Below are 21390 nucleotides of genomic sequence, written 5' to 3' on the forward strand. Positions count from 1 at the left end.
TCTGCCCTGGGTGTAACAAAGGTCCTCTTCTGCTATACCCTGGGGAGCTAGAACAGGGGCACTGGGACTTGTGGGCCAGGCATGTGCCGTGGATGTGGATGAGATTTTTACCTAATGAAGCTATATATGCGGGAAAGCCCAAGCCATCCATTTAGCGCCAAGATGCCAAGCAAGCCTGGACTAGGGTTGCCAGAATATGCTTACACTAAAATAAATTTTCTGAAATTCAGATTTATCTTCCTGCCTATCTTTTACCTGGCAACTCCGCTCTGGCTCTCTGGAGAAACTTCCATGCTCACGAGTGGGATATAAACCCCTTTTCCTCTCTCCTGGTTGTGACAGAGAGTTTTCTGGGCAGGTTTACCTTTCCCCACTCCTCCCATATCTTTAGTGGAGGCCTCTTATGGGGAAGGAGGGGGAGTCTAAACTTGAATATTAATGGGGAATATTCTGACAAAAGAAAAGGTGATTTTTATCAATAGACAGCTCTCTCAAAACACCTCTTCAAGCTATTCTTGAAATGTTTCATTTCCTGATCAGAAAATACCATGAAATCATGTAAGTATTCTAAGATCTAGCCAAACAAACTCTTTCCTGATGTTTCTTATGTTTTTTGTTTGTTTGTTTGTTTGTTTGTTTGTTTTTGAACTGCAAGAAAGCCAGATATGCGCAGTGACAAAATTTTGGTCCTCCCCTTTTCCACGCCTCACTCCACCACCTGCCCCTCATCCTACCTGGTCAAAGAAAATATCTCTTTCTTCCAAACCAAGTGGCTGGCTTTTACCTCCCTGAGAGCTCTGTTCCTATGTGCTCTTCTGCTATGGTTATGTGTGGTTTATGAGTTTCTGTGGTGTAGATTGTGGGCTCTCTGAGAGCAGGGACCTGCAGCCCAGCAACCCTGACCCCATGCGCTGCGTGTGCAAAGGCCCCACAAGGGATTTCTGAGTGAGCCCTGTGTGGCTTCCCCGAGCCTGAAAAAGAGCTCCTAACTGGACTCCAGTCTGACTGCTAGACTGTGATTGAAACTAAAAATGAAATGCCATCAGTTTGGTCCAGAATTCCCACCAGGGCTGCAGATACAAAAACCACAGACGACACTTGTTACAGTACACTCTCAAAAGACTTTCCTTGGCCTCTGAATGTAGTGGTGCTTTTGAAATAGATACAAGCCCTTCCATGCCTGCTGGGTTCCATTTTGTAATCCACTGCAACCATTATTAAGAAAAATAAAAAAAAAGAAAGACTCTCATAAGCTACCACTTTAGCCACTTTTTTATTCAGAACCAGGAATGGCCCCCAGGAGGTGGGACCTCCAACCTCTCAGGCAGGAGAGAAACACAAACCTTTCATGCTCCCTTTTCAGACGTGTGGAGCCCACGGTGGGGGCACTACCAATCATAGCCAACTGCAAGATTCCAGGCAGTTCAGGATCAGCAGCCCATGGAACGGAGACTTCAGTGCATAATGGTCAGTGCACTGAAGATTCCGCATTCATCCCTGCTGCAGTCTTGGGTCCAGTTGAGGCCCTGTAACCCAGAGACTCTGATGATCCTTGAAGGCATTCCCATGGCCAGCTTAAAGAGCTCATGCTCCCCGAATTGTACATTCCATCCTACCTTAATGTGCTGCCTTCTCTTTCTGAGAAAGGGGCCCAGGGAGGTGGACCTAAGGAGAGAAGGTTGCCACCAATGAGGTCCACCAACCTCACTCTTTTCTCACAGTGTCTTTCTAGGAATTTACTTCAGACCCATTATCCCACCGTGAAAAAGCAGTAGCATCCTTTCAGGAGTGGATGTTGACTGACTTGTCTGCCTTAGACCCACCTGTGTCATTCTGAGGCTATCACAGTCCCCTAATCCACTCCCCTGGAGGAGGGCAAGAGTCCCAGGCTAAGCCAATCATGATCCCCATGGCTCCAGCAACAGTGGCTGGTCCAAGGAGAGTATGTGACTCCACTTGGGTTGCCCGAGCTCTTTGAACTGGTGCAGCCATTACATGAAAGCAAGCATTGTGTCCTCCTGGGGGTGCTGAGCTAGGAGGATGGAATCTCAGGCTGAACACTGGGACCTGCCCCCAGAGGGGAGTCAAACAAATGGCAGAGGATGTGTGTCGGGAGTGAGAAACAGGAAGACATGCCCAAATCTCTTTGCCAAGGCTCTGGATCCTTTAGTTCTTCCCTTGATCTTGTAAGCTACTTCCAGTGCTTTTCTTCTTTTGCTTAAGATAAAGTTGGGTTTTTATATTTTATAAGAAAAGGAATCATAATTAACATACTTCTTGACTTTCCTTCCAACTAGCTTAGACACTTGAAGAAAAGTAGCCCCCTCATCATCATTTAGGCATCAGGGAGGAGTCAGAACAGAGGAAAGAAGAATGCACAAAAAAGTCGTACACAGTCTCTGTAGAGTGTGGCCTTGTCTAGCCGCATTAAGCTGTGTGAATGACCCAATAAGTGGAAATCCAATAACAATGACAACAATGACATTCTGGGACACTCCCAGCTATGCCCATGGCAAAGTTGACACAATCCTGGTCAAAACTCAACTGAAAAGAAGTTAACATAGATTTGATCAATTGAGTCAAATAGCAAGGAAGAGCTGATCAAAACGTCAGGCAGAATTGACATACATGGCTGCCAATTTGGGGGTGTTGCAATGGAACAAATAAAAACAATTGAGTTGTCCAAAATCCTCCAAAACAAAATGAAGTCGACCCTTCCCTATAGAAAATAAGGGAGAACACAAGAAGTAACCCCCAGTCCCCTCTTCCCAGTTCCCAACTATGACCACCCCTCATGTCCTTTTATCCAGCTGAAGTAGCTAATATTCTCACACACATGCTTGAGAGCCTCCTTGTTTACTTGAATTCCTGGGTTGTCTTCTGACCTGCATAACAGAAAACAGAAATTAACTATTTCAAGAGTTGGCACCTGAGGTTTTTGGGGTTTTTTGTTTTAGAAAAACAATTTTTTAAACCCCCTATATTAAGAGACATACTTAGCTAGACTGAATTGCATGAAGAATTTGAGACCTCAAAACTGCTTTATAAGGAGAGCAATAAATAAACACAGAGGTTAAACTTTGCTACTGAAGAAATGATCCAGAAGGTTGGAAGTAGACAAAAGAATGTGAGAGAGGAGATGAGATGCCATAGCAGGAAGCTGGAGCCTGCAACCTCCCCCGGGGGGAATGGCCACAGGAGTTCTGAGCACAGGTGTCAAATCTATGCTTGTAAGTTTTTGTATTTAAAACATGCAAACATCCTCCCCATCTTCGATCTTTAATAAAGTCTGATAGCACATGTGCATTGGCAAAAAAGGAGAAAACAAGATGATCGCCACATGTGGGCTGGGCTGGACAGACAGGAGCAAGGAGAACAGTGGTGGGGACAAGATGCACAGGAGCTCAGCAGCAACAGAAACCTGGCCCGGAAGTAGAGCGAACCCTAGCAGGGTTTGCACAGAGACTTTCAGGAGGACATTGACTTTTTCACAAGAGCAGATGTCTTCAGAGTTTCTTCTAAAATCCTACATTTTCAAAGCCCTCTGCCCATGATTGGCTTGAATACTAAACTGTATTTTCACATGCCTTATCCACTCTCAAACTTGAACTCTTGAGGATAGGGTCATTTCTTAACCATCCCAGAGCCTGGCACAAGGCCTAGTATGCATTTTTTAAATTGAAAATAAACTTTATTTTTTAGAACAGCTCTAGATTTACAGAAAATTGCAAAGCTAGTATAGAGAGTTCCCATAAACCTCACACCCAATTTCCCCTATTATTAAAATCTTCCATTAGCACGGACATTTGTCACAATTAATGAACCAATATTCCCACATTATTATTAACTGAAGTCCATACTTCATTCAGACGGCCTTGATTTTTTACCTAACAGCTTCCTATTGTTCCAGGATCCTATCCAGGATGCCATGTTATATTTGGTCATTGTGTCTCTTTAGGCTCCTCTTGGCTATGACGGTTTCTTACGATCTCCTTGCTTTTCGTGATTTTGGCAGTTTTGAAGCACTGGTCAGGGATTGTAGGATGTCCCACAGTTGAAATTCAGCTGGCATTTTTCTCCTGATTAGACCTGGGTTTGGAGAGGAGGCCACAGAGGTGAGCGCCCTTCTCACCACAATCATCAAGGGCACTTGCTGTCAACATGACTTAGCACTGTTGATTTTGACCTTAATCACTTGACTGAGGTCATGTTCACCAGTTTTCTTCCTGCACAGTCACCTTCCCCTACCCCCTTTTCCACACTTAACTCTTTTGTAGAAGTCATGATGCATAGCCCACACCAAAGGGAGGGCGAGTTATGCTCTACCTCCCTGGGACCAGAGTAGCCACATGAGTTATTTGTATTTCCTCTACATAGAGTCTGCATTAATCAGCTTTGCATCACTAAGACCAATATACTCAATAAGACCTCAGAGGAGGAAAAGTTTGTTTGGGTTCTCAGTTTCAGAGGGGTATGGTGGAGGAAAACGGCTCAGCTCATGGCAGACAAGAAGTAGAGAGAACTTGAATGCAAAGATTCAGGGATAACATAATCCCTAAGGACACCCAGTGACCTTCCTCCTGTCATGCCCTACCTGCTTACAATTACCACTCATGCATCCATTCAGATCATTAACCTATTAAATGGATAAATCCACTCATTAGGTTACAGCTCTCATCATCTAATCATTTCACCTCTGGATGTTTCTGCATCGTCTCACACATGAGGTTTTGGGGGACACCTTGTATCCAAACCATAATGGAATATTTGTGTATTTTCCCCACTTATTTACTTATTCGATCATTTATTTGCATCAGTATGAATACATGGGTAGCAGTCATACCTTGGGTTAGAATCTAAAACCACCTTATTTTATTGATTGAATTGTTCCAGGTTTGTCCACTGGGAGTGCTTTCATTTGGCTCCTCTGTCCCTTTGACCTATTCCCATCACTTGGGCTTTTGGAGGTACTGTTTTGTTTTGTGGGGGGTTGGGATGGTTTTCATTGCGGTTGCTTTGTTTTTTTGTTGGTATAATTTATAGCACACAAGATGGTCCATTATTATCTGATATATTTCTTGCCCCAAGCCTTAGAATCCAAGAAGACCTGATTTCTTGTTTGGGAGAATGGTGTTAGAACCATGACCTTGGTCCCAGCTATATTTGTTATTGGGATGTCGTTTCTACTAGGATCATTCAGCTGACCAAGCAGAAATGAAGAAAGATTCCTGTCAGGTCCATATCCCTGCAAGCCACTGTTACTTCCAGGGTTCTTGATTATTGTTGTCTTTGAATTCTAGCCACTCTAATAGGTGTGTAGTGGAATCTCATTATTTTACTTGGACTGCTCTAATGACAGATGATGTTTAGCATCTTTTCATACAGTAACTTGTAATCTACGTGTATATCTTCTTTAGTGAGGTAACAGTTCAGATCTCTCACCCATTTTAAATAAGATTACTTATTTTCTTATTTCTGAGTTCTAACAGTTCTCTGAAATCAGACGTATGTTTTGCAAGTATTATGTCCCAATCCATGGCTTCTTTTTATTCTCTTAAGGGTGTCACTTAAAAGTCTGGCTTTTCAGCTTTCATTCATTTTAATGAAGTCCAATTTATCAACTTTTTCTCTCATGGATCATGCTATTGGTGTTGTATCCAAATTTCATTGCTAAGTCAAAGTCACCTAGATTTTTTTTTCCTATATTGTCTTTGAGAAACTTTATAGTTCTGTGATTTACATTTAGATCTATGAGGCACTTTGAGTTATTTTTGTGAAAGGCGTAAGGTCTGGGTATATATTGGCTTTCTTAATTGGCTTTCATTTTGCATATAGACATCAAACAGTTGTGGCACTGTTTGTTGGAAAGAGTAACATTTTCCATTAAACAGGCTTTATTCCTTTGTCAAAGGTCAATTCACTGTATTGTGCCAGAGTTGTCCCACGACCCACTTGCCTATTCTTTCATCAGTACCCCACTGTCTTGATACGGTAACATTGCAGTAAGTCCTGAAGTTGCTCAGTGTTAGTCCTTTGACTTTGTTCTTTTTCCTTGATCTTGTGTTAGCTAATCTGGGTCTTTCATCTTTACATATAAACTTCAGAATCAGTTTATTATTATCTACAAAACAGGTTGCTGGGATTTTTATAGGATTTGCATTGAATCTATTGATCGGGTAGGGAATATTTGATGCTTTAACAATATTGAATTTTTCAATCCATGAACATGGAATATCTATATATCTAAAGCTTTGATTTCTTATTTCAGAGTTTTGTAGTTTTCTATGTATAGATTTCACACATATTTGTTAAATATGTCCTCAAGTATGTCATTTGTGGAGTATTATTGTAATTTTTTTAAAATTCCAAATTTCCATTATTAATTTCTGATATATAGGAAAGCAAATGACTTTTTTCACATTATCTTATATGCTATAACATTTCTATAATCACTTCTCAGTTAAGGAGTATTTTGAAGATTACTTGTGATTTTTCAATCATATCATCTGAGAACAGAGAGGACTTTATTTCTTCCTTTACAGTGTATACTTTTTGTTTCTTTTTCTTGTCTTATTGCATTACTAAGGACTTGCAGCACAATGTTGAATAGAGATGATGAGAAAAAACATCCTTGCCTCATTCCCAAACTTAGGGATGAAGAATCCCCTTTCTCACTATTCAGTCTGATATTAGCTATAGATTTTTGTACAGTTTCCTTATAAAGATGAGGAACTTCCCCTCTATTCCTTGTTTGCTGAGAATTTTTATCATACAGTGATGAGCTACCAGCTGCCTTCAAGGGACAACTTGCTATCCCAGTTAGCAGCTCCATCCAAGCCTGCCTCAGCCTCAGAGCCACCTTGCCAGTTCACAGTTTTCCTTGTGCAATTCACTTTCAGTGATTGACTGAGGTCGGCCATTTCAGTCTATTGGGGTCAACTCAAATGGATAGCAGCTCAAAGCTCCCCATGAAGTCAGCCAAACCTACATCACAGTTCAGCTTTTCCCCTGCACAGACCTGCTTCTCCCTTCTCTGTTAACAGGTGCTATTTCTCATAAACATCCTGCACACAAAATCTGCCTTGGCGCCAAATACCAACTCATTCTCCATGCCATTCCGTGAATGTTAGGGCAGATCTTTTTTTCATAACAGACCATTGTCTACTGCATGGGGGAGAGGGAGAACAGACAAAACTTTCCTTCCCCCTTTGGTTATCCCGTGAGCATGCCAAATCCCAATGCTTAGATTCAGGGTCTGTGTGCATTTGCTAGCATCACTCCACAGAGATTCTTCCATGACTTCTCATGCACATTGCAGGGTAATTCAGCTATTAACAGAAAGGCTTGGACATTGAAATGGCCTGGTTCCGGCTCTCAGACAAGGGAGGAATCCAAGTGGGCAGATGTCACCACCCCCTACCAAAACCCCCAGACATAAAACCAAAGAGCTAAAAGGAGGGGTTGGAAAGACAGAATCAGTCAGAGGTTGTCCCCTTAGGCTCCAGTTTAGGATCAGATGATACCAAGAGCAATACCTTGCATTAAAGAGTAGATTCTCAAAAAATATTTGCTTAATGACTTATTAAGCACTAATTTGGAGTTGGGAGTGCTGGCTCTTGGTCCTAGTCTTTGGACACATGCTTTATGACTGAAGGCTTACTGTACAACTGATAGGGACTGTTTAATTTCCACACAATTTCTAAGCAATTCACACATTGATACTTTATAAGTATCATATAAGTATGAGCTTTTTATTTCTGTAGCTGGTTGACTTTTTCACAGTAGCATTGCTAGCCAACCAATATTTCTGTTTGTGTAGCATCTCCATCTTTGAAGGTAAAGCAATGTTTGTGTAATTATATAAATACTTTATTGCATTTTGTTCTTATTGGGTTGCAAAACTGAGTGGAGGAAGAAAAATGTGCTGATAACCATGATAAGAAGCATAGATCTCATTAACTTAATACAGTTGAGACAAAGATAGAAATCATTATTAGGCCTGTGGAAAGTGGTAAGTCATTAGCCTCAATCAGATGCTCATTGACTTCAAGCTGGTCAACCCTGTGCTCTATTATTAAGAGACAGAACAAAATGAAAGAACATGTATGAAAAGTATACATCATCGAGGACGATGCCTAAAAGACAAGGTATAATTAGAATGCTAGAATGTTTTTTTATCTCTCTGGTAACAGAACCCACATGTAATCTTGTTGAAGTTTTCTGTTTAACTTTTGCAAAAATTTTATGCACAAAACCAGGAGAATGCTTCAGTTATTGTGTGACCTTCCACTCTTACTGAGTTGCTGCATATCCCATTTTAGACAATAAAATCTGTGATTTAGCAATATCAGTTTTAGTGTCATATTTGAAAGAACTTTATTTTGTAAGTACAAATATATTGACAATTTTGTTGTCCTAAAACATATAGATAAAAACAGACAGGAACAGCTGTAACAACAGGTATGGATAGAGGTACAGGTGTGGGTACAGATATAGATATTTGTACCTAGGCACTTTAGCACCCTCCTTTTACTGGAAAGCAGTCCATGAGGATGGGTGTTCAAAAAATACAAATGAGGAAAGTATGGAAGGGACAATGGGTGAGTGAAGAGAAAGGGGGAGAGGAGACCCCTAAACCCAGTTCTAGCCCTTCCCCCAAGCTGACCGCTTCCCATTCTTCAGAACTAGACAAATTGCCTGACTCTGCTTCTCTTCTGCCTCTTATCCACCATTCCTTCTATTGAGACCTGAGCCCAGCTCACCCAGACACATTTATTTTAAATGGCACTGCACCTGGAGAGACTCAAGCCCTGAGGGTGAAGGAAGCCAACCTCCAACCTGGGCCTCCTTAAATGGAGCAATATGAGAGGAGGATAGTGGCCTCCGACTCATTTCTAAGAGACTACAAATAATAAAGTAAGTTCAATATTTTCTTCAATACTGAAAACCTCTGTTTTCCTTGTGCTCCAAAATTTTGCTGATGATAGGAAAGCATTTCAAAGAACACACAGCAGACATTTTTCATTTCAGATTTTACATTCTTGATTTTGACAATTTGTGAGAGATCCTGGAAGCCTGTGACATGAGGTGATTTGCAATTCTGCTAACCCCCTAATTTGAGTCCACCTCCACTGGGAGCTGGTGGGTGGTGGATAAGCCAGTACCCACATCCTGATATGAGTTCATTGCTCACTGCAGTTTCTTGAAGGTCTTGAGACAAATATTAGGAATCTACCATAAAGCTCAGTACTACTAGATGTTAGGATCATAATACATAAAAATGCAGAAGGTCCCACAGGGCCATCCCTACCTATCAGAGTCAACTGCAGCTGACCAGAGTCAAAACTGGACAATCCACCTTCGCTTTAAATTCTGCCATGGCATTAGGCATAATCATTAACATAGTAATCTAGAAATTTCTGCATTTCTCATATGAACACTTAGGTGTTAGGAAAACATTTTGCCCACCAGTGTCAAGTACTGATATGCTTTGTCATCTGTGGTGGACACTCTATTGCCTGCCAATGTCTGCCCCCATGTCTTGCTAATGGTGTCCATAGAAGCAACAGATTCAGTCCCCACTTCATCTGCTCCCCCATGTCTAGGGGTGGCCTTATGAATCCAGGCCTGGCTAGAGAGACGTAAGAGGAAGCCATCTGGGTAACTTCCAGGAAAGTCTGCTTCCACACAAAGGGGACAGAGGTAGGCTAAATCATTGCTCCTACCCTCCCCCCTTGAACACAGTCATGAGATTTCAAACTTCTGGAAACCTTCATGCAACCATGAGGCAATCAGCAACAGAGAACAGTTCGGTTAGGTCTTAAGAGAAGGAGTAGCAGCAACAAGCAACAGGGAAGGAACAGTAGGTCCTGGCATTGTTGGGCCACTGCACAAGCGTCACCAGACTTCTTTGTGTAAGAGAAAAATAAAATGTTCTTTGTAACCATCATAAGTAAGTACATCTGTTTCTTTTGGTTGAACAAATAGAAACACATCATTCACACACAAAAAAAAATCATGACATTTTGAAACCCACTATTCCTGAAGACCTTCTGCCCCACATTCTATGACTGTGGAAGGCTAGGAGGCTCTCTGAGTGGCAAGCTCCTTCCCTCAGACCTACCTCTTATCTGTTACTCAGGGCATAGAGCTTACATGGGAATCCTACATTTGATTTTCACCACATTTTCTTTAGTAGGGTTTATACCCCAGGAGAAAGAAACCTTTGTACTACGGTCTGTCCTGACACCCCTTCCTGTCTGTCTCATCTTTGATGTGCCAAGGAAGAGGTAGATCCCAAGGAAGGACTGGCAAAGGCTGTCACTAGTTTTCTTAATCACACTCAAATGGCTCTCAAGAACCCCAGGAAGCCTTTGGACTCTGGGAAGGGTGAAAAATGAGTGAGTGAAAAGAAGACACAGCCTTTCGGACATTTCCATGACTACACATGTGCCAGGGGATACTCAGCTGAGCAAGATCTTCTAGGGTTCCAGTAGCTAGGAATACATAAAGCTCACACTTCCATTCAAAGGGCAGTAAAACTCAGCTCAATTAAGCCAACATTTGTGGAAGCACCTACTACAATCTAGGTTGTACAAGAGGAGCCAGGGGCACGAGGAGGGGTAAGACAGGGCTCTGGCCATAAGGAGATCATACTCTCTGACGAGATCTATGCTCCTTTGATGATAAACTGGCAATTCTCCATCTTAAGCTTGCATCCAGGTAGGAGTGTGATAACTCCATCTTCCCCAGACTCCAAGAGCTTCTCTGTATTACTAAGCCAGATGCTGTTTACTGCACCTCATGCTGGGGGTGGGGGGTAGATGGGCTCGTTAACTTACCATTCATCCTCAGCCTATGCCATTCTACAGGCAGGATGCCCAGCCTAGATGTCAACTTTTTACAAATAACAATTGAAGCTGTCAGTTATCTTGATGAGCAGCGCTCCAGTGAACGAACAGCATAATTGGGGGGTGAAGTGTTAGCGAGCTAATTTCTTTTTTGCCAGCAACAAGAACAAAGCATCTTTCCGGGGATAATGTATTTACTGTTATTATTTGGTATGTAGCACATAAATTCCAAATAATATAAGAGTTGAAAATATAAAATTTCTCAGCTTTTCAGAGAGGCAAAGCTTATAATCTCTCAGGTTTCAAAATACAGAGATTCACAGAACCCTATTTCTCTTTTCATTTTTTTGTTTTTAATTTTCCTTTTTCTTTTTTTCTTCTTCTATTTTTTTTTTTGCCTGATCTTAAACAGAAAAATCTCAATGCTTATTTTTCTTGAGTATTTGTATGCTAAAATACAAGGCAGCAAGACTATAAAAAGACCCCAGTGTTTAAGCCTCAAGGCAAAGATGATATGAATTTAAATGATCTATGACATTGTCCTCTCACATACTGGATGGCTCGTTATTAAGTCAACCAAAATGTAACTTCTGGTATCCTTTCCATTCCTCCTAGTCTATAAATCCAAGACTCCAACTGAAATGTCAAAACCCCCGTGAGGCCTCCCTTCCCTCCTTCCAGCAATGCTAGCCTTTCTTTTCTCCCAAGAACCATTCACTTTCTGCCCCTCTCTCATCTGGCCCCTCCAACCTGTGTTCAATGGTTGCTTGCCTTTCTGCCATTCCCTTTAGTCAGTAAGGTCCTGGGAGTTGAGGACTCGGTTTATTAACCTTTGTGCCCCAGGGTCCTGTACAATTCCTTGCACATAAAACATCAACAAGTATTGGACCAATGAGAAAAAGGGAAGAAGACCTTGGGAAGGGGGAGCCTCTTGGTGAATGCTTGTCGCTTTACAGTACTACAGAGCAGAGCCAGGGGCTCAGGCTCCAGGAGGCCAGCAGAGGGCAGCAGAGAGCCTAGGAGCAGAAGCTCTTCTGCAGGAAGCTCAATCCCAGAAAGAGGGTGTCCCTGGAATTATGGGCTGAAGAGGCCACGCAGCAGGGTAAGGAAGACAAGCCCAGTAACACCAAAAACCAGGACACATGGTTGTCAGATGCCATGGGATGCAGAGGTAGGACATGGAACCTGACAGAAATGTAGGAGGACACTAAGAAACAAAAGGGGCTCCCAGAGTGGATCCAAAACAACTGGGGTGGCTTGCAGTGTGTAGATCAAGGCCTCATCTAAAGGTCCACAGTCCTGGCCCCAGCAGGGAATGTCTCTCAACTGGTCTCAAGTTCTTGAGAGGGAAATAGCTGAAGGAGAGGAAACCCAAACATCCACGTGGTCTGGGTCCCTAATAGGAAGCTCGAACTTTACCCAGCCTAAAAATTAGATGCCACTAAGGCAGAAGTTGAGCAGGAGGGAGACCCTAGACAAAAGGTGGCAACGAAGAAAAGGCTTTGCTGGTCACTCAGAAGTGCCAAGAGCACTGGGCCTGAGAAGGGACTTGGAAGAACTGATTCTGAAGTAACCAAGCCTCTCCCTCGTCCTTCTTACAGCCCAGGACATTCACACCTGGCCATATTCTGCCTCTCAGCACTAAACTACATGGCTCCCCTTTTAAATTATAGTCACTGCAAAAGCCCCTCAACTGTCCCAGTTGTCACCTAATATAATCAATGGCTCCTCACTGTCCCAGTGAGGTCAAAGTTCAAAGAACCAAGACAGAAAATTAGGAACAAACCGAACCCACCTGTCACATACCCACAGAGTTGTGATCTGGAATTGCACCTTAAGGCTGCAAAGCCCTGCCCTGGAGCTACTGAAGGTGGTATCTGTAAACCAGGAGATGATTAAAATGCAGACTCTCAAGCCCCACCCCAGACCTACTGAATTAGAATCAGTATTTTAACAAAAGCTAAGTGATTCATGTGCCAGTTCCATTTGAGAAGCCCCGTCCACCCTACCTGAGCCCTGCCTACATCTCTGACCATAACTTGATCACTTTCCACTGGGTTCCTGCCACATAGACCAACCTTCCTTTGTCTCCCCAAATATGCCATGCTAAGTTTCACCTTGGGGTCTCTGTCCTCTCTGTTCCCTCTGTCAGGAGCCATTGAACAGTTTTTTTGACATTCAGATCTTGATTTAAGGTCAACTCTTGGAGAGGCCTTTCCTCCATACCCCAGTCAAATGAAATTTTGGAGCACTGTCAACTACAAGAGGCAGTTTTACTTCCATGCATGGTACATGGTTCCACACCTTCAGCAGACAACAGAACCCCTGAAAAACTCTTTCCAACGGGTCCCTGCGCCCAGTCCCAGAGTTTCTGACTCAGTTGGTCTAGGGTGGAGTCTAATATACATTTCCAGCAAGCTCCCTGGTGATGCCAATGATGTCAAACTGGGCCCACCCTTGGAGAATCCCTGGCACTCTCTCATGATATTTTCCTTGGCCACCCTCTATGTAATGCCATCTCTATTCCACATCTGTTGAATGAGGGCAAGGAGTTTGTATGCTTGTTCACCCTGTATCTGCAGTGCATGATTCATAACAGGTACTTTGTTAAAGAATGAATAAATTTGCAATCAATTCTCCTCATTACGAATTTTGTATCATTTGTGTTTTGCTTAATCTAATTTGGCAACGACTTTGCATTCTGTCCTGTGCGTATACATAATCAGCCACGAGAGAGTTGTATTTATTAGCCTTATTACAACATAACAAAATATGTAAACCACATTTGGCGTTAACTGTATTTTATCTATGTCTGTTATTGACAGTATATTTTAGGTTGTTGACTTTATTAGTTGGTCTTCTTAAGGGCAGAGATTTCACCCAATACATTACTAAGAAAATAGCCCCTTCTTTTTAAAAACATGAACTCGTGGTACTCTTTAAAATTGTGTGTGACATCCTCACACATAAAATCAAGAGAGAGAAAGAAACAATGTTATATATTCATATAGTAATTTTTCATAACCTTTAAAGTAACATTTCTCGTACATCAGAATTAAATACATCATCATAAAGTTTCACTGATCGTTAAGAATGTCTCAGAAACAACCAGGTTCCTGAATCGATCATAAAATGATATTTCACCTCTGGATCAATTGGATCTTTCCTCCATGAAGTCCGTTCAAGTCACCCATTTCCTGAAGTTACTGATGAAACTTCATCAGCACACCGTCCAGTGCCTCAGTCGCCCCTCCCCTTGCAGATCTCAGGTCCCACAGCAACAACAGCCACATCGATCCAAGTACACGGTCGTGCTCATCTGCTTCTCCTGTCGCCCACATCCTCCCTGTCACAGCCACTGCCACCCCATCTTCCTAGCTAGTTCCCCTGACAGGCTCCCTGTCACCTGGCTCTCTGTCCCCACCTGGGTCTCCTCCTATCTGAGAGTTAGCTCTGTCTTCATGTCTTTAAAGCTGAGGCAGAACTCCTCCTGCACAGAAGACCACGACCACAAGCCAGGTTTGCAACTCAGGAATCTAACCCTGACTTCACTCCACAGTTGGTCACTGGGGGAAGCAGCTGGGGAAGAACAGGGCCCAGAAGGAGTGGCCTTGCTAATTAAGCCAGATTCAAGGTATCTAGAGTGCAGTGTATGCTGCGGAGGCTAAATGTCAAAGCCAGGGAGCCAGCTTGTAGAATGACAAACTCTGACAGGGGAGGACAGCCGGGGCTGGGAGAGGCACTCTCTGTGGCTCCACCATGTCACAGCTGTCCTTCCTGGGCTCTAATGACCAGCCCCTGCACTGAGGCAGCAGGGTCCTGAGAGAAGGGCTTCTATCACCCTGGCTGTACTTGTGAAAAGATTACTAAAAGCTCTGGCAGAGATGACAATGCGTGTCTGAAAAGGAGGCTTCATCACAAGCCACGGCTGGGACCTGAGTCAAATATCCTATCAATCCAATAAGGTTGATTTGATGACTCTGAAGATCCAGCTTTGCTTTGAATCTATATCAATTATAAAAAATATTGACTCAATTCTGATTTGCAGGGACTTACAATGAATATTATCTTTAAACACTTTGCTTCAGTTTTCAGTATAGAAAAATGTATTTTGGTGCATGACCTGCAAATGAGCATTAATTCTGGCTTTCAGCGCATAATTCCTTTTTGGTGTGGGACCTGTTGACTCACCTAGTATAAGTACTTTATTGACTCATTGAGTCATTTCCTTTTGTCCTTTTTTATACTGAAAATAATCCCATGCAGTAGGCAGAGCAGATACTAATTTTCATAACCTCATCCCATGGTTAAAAAACTCCAATTCTGAGGGACCAGGAGACTCGCCTGAGAGCCCAGCGTGAGGTGATGCAGGCAGGACCCCATTTGTGCTGACATGTGGGTCAGGGAAGAAAACCCACTAGGAAATCCAGCTACTGACCGTGCTGGCCACCAGCACCTCCTTGGAAGTGCTCCCCAGAGGGTTTCCTCAATCAGGTAGTGCTCCCTAACAGCTTCACTCCTCTTTACGGAGCCTGGGGCTCGGCCTGCTGTCGCACAACTCACCGCGGTTACTATGACTCATTCTTTATTTTCAGCTGCCAGAAAAGATCTCCTTCCATCCTCAGTGGTGCTGGTGACTTCAACTTCCACTGAAAATTATTTTTCCACTGAATATCTTTGGTGGTTTTTGTAGGCAGAAAAAAAATTTCGATCTTAATTGAGTATTGTCTGTGATGTATGTTCATCCACGTATGATGGAAAGGTCTTTTTCTTCTCCCTAGCCCCATCCCAGCCTTACCCTTCTTCTGGGGCATGACTCATAGGAAGTTTGATTACCAGAAGGGTAAACCAGTAATATAACTCACTGTGGGGCAAGAGGAGACAGGACTCTACTAACTTTATAAGAAACCACGGCTGCACCATGAAGCAATAGACACAAGCAATATAAAATATATCTGTTAGGATCAAAACCCACCAAGCAGCAGAATCATACCTTCGTAGAGTGGAGCCAAATGGCACTAGATGGTTGACAAGCTACTACTGAAATCAAGGAAAAGAAACAGGTCCCTAGGAAGGGGAGAAATGGAAAGGAGACAGAGAGGCTAGGGATGGGAGGAAAAAGAGTGGGTACAAAGAAGATGGTTGAGGGGTGGGCATGTGCTTGGTCCCTAAAGCCAGATTTGAAGAATCTAAGAAACTTGAGTGTCTGAGAGTTTTTTGAAGACATAAGGGAAGTTATCACCAAATCTTCTACCTATGACCTCAGTCCAACTTGAAAATAAAATATCATTTTGAATAATCTTTCGGACTTTACTTGATTCCCAAGTACTAGTTGCTTAATAATGGACTGCACCACCATCACCTTCCAGAAGCAGGATCTACTAACCATCGACTGAGAACCAGACCCTGCGGTGGGAATGCGAAGACGATTAACAAACATGACCTTCCTTAGGAAATTCACAGTTCTGGGGCCTCTTCAAGGACAATTACTACAATAGGCGATTTTATGTGTCAACTTTACTGAGCTAGGATGCCAAGAGAGCTAGTAAAACATTATTACCAGTAGTGTCTGTGAGGGGGTTTTGGAGGAGATTAGCATTTGAATCAGTAAACAGTAAAGAAGATTCACTCTTACCCACTGGGAAGACATCATCCGATTGCCTGAGGGCCTAAGTGTAACAAATGGCTGGAGAAGGGGTGAATCCCTTTCTCTTCTTGAGCTAAGACAACTATTTCTCCTGACATTGATCATCAGAGGTCTTGGACCTTTGGATTACAGGATTTACACTGTGCCCCACCACCCTGGCTCTTAGGCCTCTGGATTCAAACCAGCTCTCCTGCTTCTCCAGCTTATTATGGGACTTCCCAGCCTCAATAATTTCATAAGCCAATACTAAATCACCTCTCATATATATCTCTATATACACTACTGGTTCATCTCTCTGGAGAACGCTGACCACTACAAACACCATTCTGTCATAAATTTTTCAATAAATACGTGAAGGTTTTACCAAGACAATAGATAGAGATGGCTACTGCAATCACATCGTGAATTAGAAACAAACATGAAACTTGGAGCAAAACCTTTAAGAACAACAACTTCTGTCCCTTCTGAGAACCAAATAATATTCCTGAAGCATTTTTTGCATGCACCATTTCTTTTGTATCTTTATTCATATGAATAAGAATGATGAGTACATGTGAGGTAAGTACGACTACTATTGTTCTCACAGAAGAAACCAAAGGTCAGGAAATTTCATAAACTTGAGCTCACTTTGCTTTTGCTTTATCCTGAACTACAAATCCTGAGCTAACACAACCCACTAGACATGATCCTTTTGGACAGAACAGCAGCAAACACTAGGACATAACACCATCTTTGATTTGATTAGTTTGCAGAGTCCTATGATCTGTCTTGACCTCTGAATATTCAATCTTGGGTAATGGTCATTCTGGTTACCAATTCAAATTATTTCACATCAAATATTCTTTATTATTTTAAAACAACAAAAATGATAAAATGACATTCAAGTAAATTTTAGAATTTAATATTACAACTGAATTCAGAAATTTCTTGAGGAAAAAGTTAGAGAAGACAGAATATAAGACTATTGAATGTTCCATTTTATTATGTTTTAATTTCTTTATGTTCAAGCAAATGAAAATAATTTTAGTAACTTTTTTTTAGAATTAGAATTTTTTTTTCTTTTTTAAAAAACCTAATAATGTTTATTCCTCACAGTTTCCTGTGGACATTCCTCACTAATTATTCAACAGCATTCCCTATCAGAGCTTTCTGGGATGGATTCCTAGAACCATTATGATATGAAGCACTGTGGAACATTACAGGAGATTCTCTGCTGCTAAAGATGCTTTCTAAAAGCAAGACCGAGAAAAACATGAGCACAACAGAGATCAAAGTGAAATGACAGGATAGTGGATATGGGGAAGGGGAAAGAGAAGGCAGAAGTAGTCAGGAGAAGAGAAAAGAAAGAAGGAAAAAAGAGAGCTCTCTCTTTGGATTCACTCCAATCCTGGTCTTTCCCGTCCTCACTCCACATATCCATACATGACATATCACAAACACACAAACACATACACACACACACACACACACACACACTTTCTTTGACTATTGTCTCAGTCCCACATGTCTTACACGGGATGTAGAAATTGGCAACATCTTAATGATCCAGATATTCAAGAACACAACATTATGGCCATATGATACATTAATTTGCAATTTTTAAAAATAAAAATTTTAAAGAGTCTCAGAATGGAATCGTTTACGAAAGTAGTTTCATGAAAGATTAATATGTAAGATGCTTTCTGTATTTGGTAATCTGCTGTACTTCCTTCTGGCTTTTTTTCTATATTTTTATTGGTACATTATAGTTGTACATAATGGTGGGATTTGTTGTTACATATTCATACATTCACACAATATAACACCATAATTTGTCCCATGTCACTCCCCAGTACTTCCCCCTCCTTCTCCTTCTCTCTCCTGGGTCTCTTTCCTCTACTCTTCTTTTGATTTTCATGAGACACTCCCCAACACATATACTTTTCTTTTTCTTTCCCTCTCTAGCTTCTACTTACCAGAGAAAACATATGACTCTTGACTTTTTGAATTTGGCTTATTTCGATTAACATAATGGTCTCAAGTTTTATCCATTTTCCTGAAAATAACATAGTTTCATTCTTATTTATGGCTGAATAAAACTCTACTGTGTATGTATGCCACATTTTCTTTATCCATTCATCCGATGGTGGACGTCTAGGCTAGTTCCATAGTTTGGCTATTGTGAATTGTGCTGCTACAGTATGTCTTTAATCCTTCATAATAAATTCTGAGGAGTCATATAGCTGGGTCATATGGTGTTTCTATGTCTGGTCTTTTGAACACCCCCATACTTATTTCCATAGTAGTCATACTAATTTACAATGTCACCAAGAGTGAAAAGTGTCCCTTTTTCTCCACATCTCTCCAGCATTTATTATCATTGGTATTCTTGATGGCTGCCATTCTAACTACAGTGAGAAGAAATCTCAGCATAGTTTTGATTTACATTTCCCTAATTGCTAAAGATGTTTAACTTTATATATATATATATATATATATATATATATATATATTTGTTGGCCATTTGTATTTCTTCTTTTGAGGAGTGTCTGTTTTGTCCATTTCCCCATTTATTAATTGAGTTACTTGGCTTTTGGTGTTGAGTTTTTAAAGTTATTTATATATTCTGGATGATAATCCTCTGTCAGATGAGTAGCTAGCATGGTACAGGCATAAAAACAGACATATAGACCAATTGTATGCAATAGAAGACACAGAGACACACTCACAAAGATATAGTCATCTGATCCTTCACAAAGGTACCAAAAACATACATTGGAGAAAAACAGTCTTTTGAACAAATGATGCTGGGAAAACTGGTTATCCATATATAGAAGAACAAGACTAGATCCCTATCTCTCACCCCGAACAAAAGTCAACGCAAAATGAATCAAAGACCTGGAAATGAGACGAGGAAGTATGCAACTCCTAGAAGAAAACTTAGGGTCAACCCTACAGCATATAGGCATAGGCAATGACATTCTCAATAGGACCCCTAAAACTCAGAAAATAATTCCAAGAGTTGAAAACTGGGATGACATCAAATTAAAAAGCATCTGCCTACAAAGGAAATAATTAAGAAGGTGAAGCGAGAACCTACGAAATGATTTTTTGAATAATTAAGACATACTTGTTAAGTGGATGGACAGATACGTGGATGATACACAAAACAGAAAGCTTTACTCATTGAACAGCATGACCCCAACCAGGAGATGCCTTCTGCATGATCATGCTGAACACCCACCCAACCCCTAGCCCCTTAGCAATGTGACTGGGATGCCAAAATTTTCTCTAAGGAATATTTTTAAGGTTGCCAAGGAAAATAACATAGAAAATTTTAAACGGAGGCTGCCACACACACATCCATGAGCATGCACACTTATGAGCTCACACACACACCCAGAAACCCACATACCTGGAAGCCACACCTACAACCCTCTCATCCACCAATGCATAAGAGGAAACTTGGAGTTTGGATTATGGCTCCCACATTCTCGATGGATCCACATTGTACTCCTGGAGGAGCTGTCAAGCAGCCTGATAGCACTGTTTAAAACTCACAATTGGGCATATGTTTCAATTTAATCTAAGAAATAGCAAGGCCCGTTCTGGCCAGTGATACGCTATTTATCTGCTTTCCTTCTTGGTTGTCAGTGTTTCTGAAAAGCCTGTGCTACAGGCGAAGCACTCTGATTAGGATATCAACCTGCCTTTGAGCAGGAGCTGCCAACTGCCAGCCTGTGCTGAAGGCTGAATGCCCTTTTCCTTGGTGCAGAGGTGAAAAGCTGGAAGCAGGCAGGTGAGAGCCTGCTCCCCCAGGCCACCAGCTCGTTGGAGGTGAGGGCCAGTATCCAGCAACACCCTCTGTGGCAGATGAATTCAGTGTCCTCCAAATCCTGGCTTTTCACTCCAAAAGATAAGCTTTGGTTATATTCTTAACAGTAAAAGGAAAAAAAATACAAAATTCTGTTATTACTTTTCTCATTTCAAGGTGTATTACCTAAGAATTATGTGGATATATATAATCATGTTGTGTAAGATTCAGACACCCAAAATTACATCATTTAAAGCGTGAATACTCCCTTTTCCTACTCTTTGGTGGGTAAACTTTATGTCATTTTCCCTAGATTTATTCACAGATATAAACACATTTTTAAAATAAAGGGATCCAGCTCTATAATTGGTTCTGTGGCCTGCTCTGCACTTCAGCAACATCCCAGAGATCATGCCTCATCTGAACATGAAGCTTTGCTCCACTCTTTATAATCACTGCATGTCATTGCATAGAAATGTATACAATAATTTACCAGCAAGGCTCTTAATTATTACTTAGTTATTCACAGTTACGTTGATTCCAATTTTTTATTCCTGTAAGCAAAGCTAAAATCGGCTTCCTGGTACGTAGATCTTCATAAAACATGTGCTTGAGAGTTTGTATGAAGTCTCCTATAAATGGATTGCTGGGTCAAAAGCTTGTGAATTTTGGAATTGAACTAATACCAACCAACTGCTTCCCAATAGACTTGAACAGTTCATGCTTCATCAAGAGCATGTAAGAATGTGTCTTTCATTGCCTTGTTGCAACGGACAGATATTATCAGGCTTTTACATTCTTTATATTCTAATGACATAATTTCATTCTTTATATGCTAATAAATGAACATTGTTATCTTATTTTAATTTTTATTCCTAACTACAACTTTGCATGTGTTTATTTTCACAAATGTTTCGGACATCATTTTTTTTTGGGGGGGGGGGGAGCTTTGTGAATTGTTGATCTTTTTTTTTTTCCTGTATATTTTTGAGTTGTTTGTCACTTATAGCTCTGATTTGTAGAAAGTCATTATTTTATATTAATGCTTTTCCAGTTACGTATGCTTAAAATAGCCTAATCTGTCTGCTCAGAATGAACCT

At 41.4% G+C, this 21390-nt stretch overlaps 1 long non-coding RNA gene across 1 annotated transcript in view; it reads right to left on the bottom strand.

Annotated features, from left to right (window-relative positions):
• Window positions 1-1335: 1335 nt before the first annotated feature.
• The window catches only part of LOC124967092 (uncharacterized), a 60332-nt gene continuing 40277 nt past the window's right edge, over window positions 1336-21390 (bottom strand). Inside the window, exons 3-5 of the long non-coding RNA XR_007105459.1 lie at window positions 2837-2885; window positions 1617-1665; window positions 1336-1526 (exon numbers count right to left, since the gene is read on the bottom strand). This is a non-coding gene — a long non-coding RNA (uncharacterized LOC124967092). The remainder of the gene's footprint in view (window positions 1527-1616; window positions 1666-2836; window positions 2886-21390) is intronic.

Source organism: Sciurus carolinensis, chromosome 16 (genome assembly GCF_902686445.1).
Source record: "Sciurus carolinensis chromosome 16, mSciCar1.2, whole genome shotgun sequence".
In the NCBI taxonomy this organism is placed as follows: domain Eukaryota; kingdom Metazoa; phylum Chordata; class Mammalia; order Rodentia; family Sciuridae; genus Sciurus; species Sciurus carolinensis.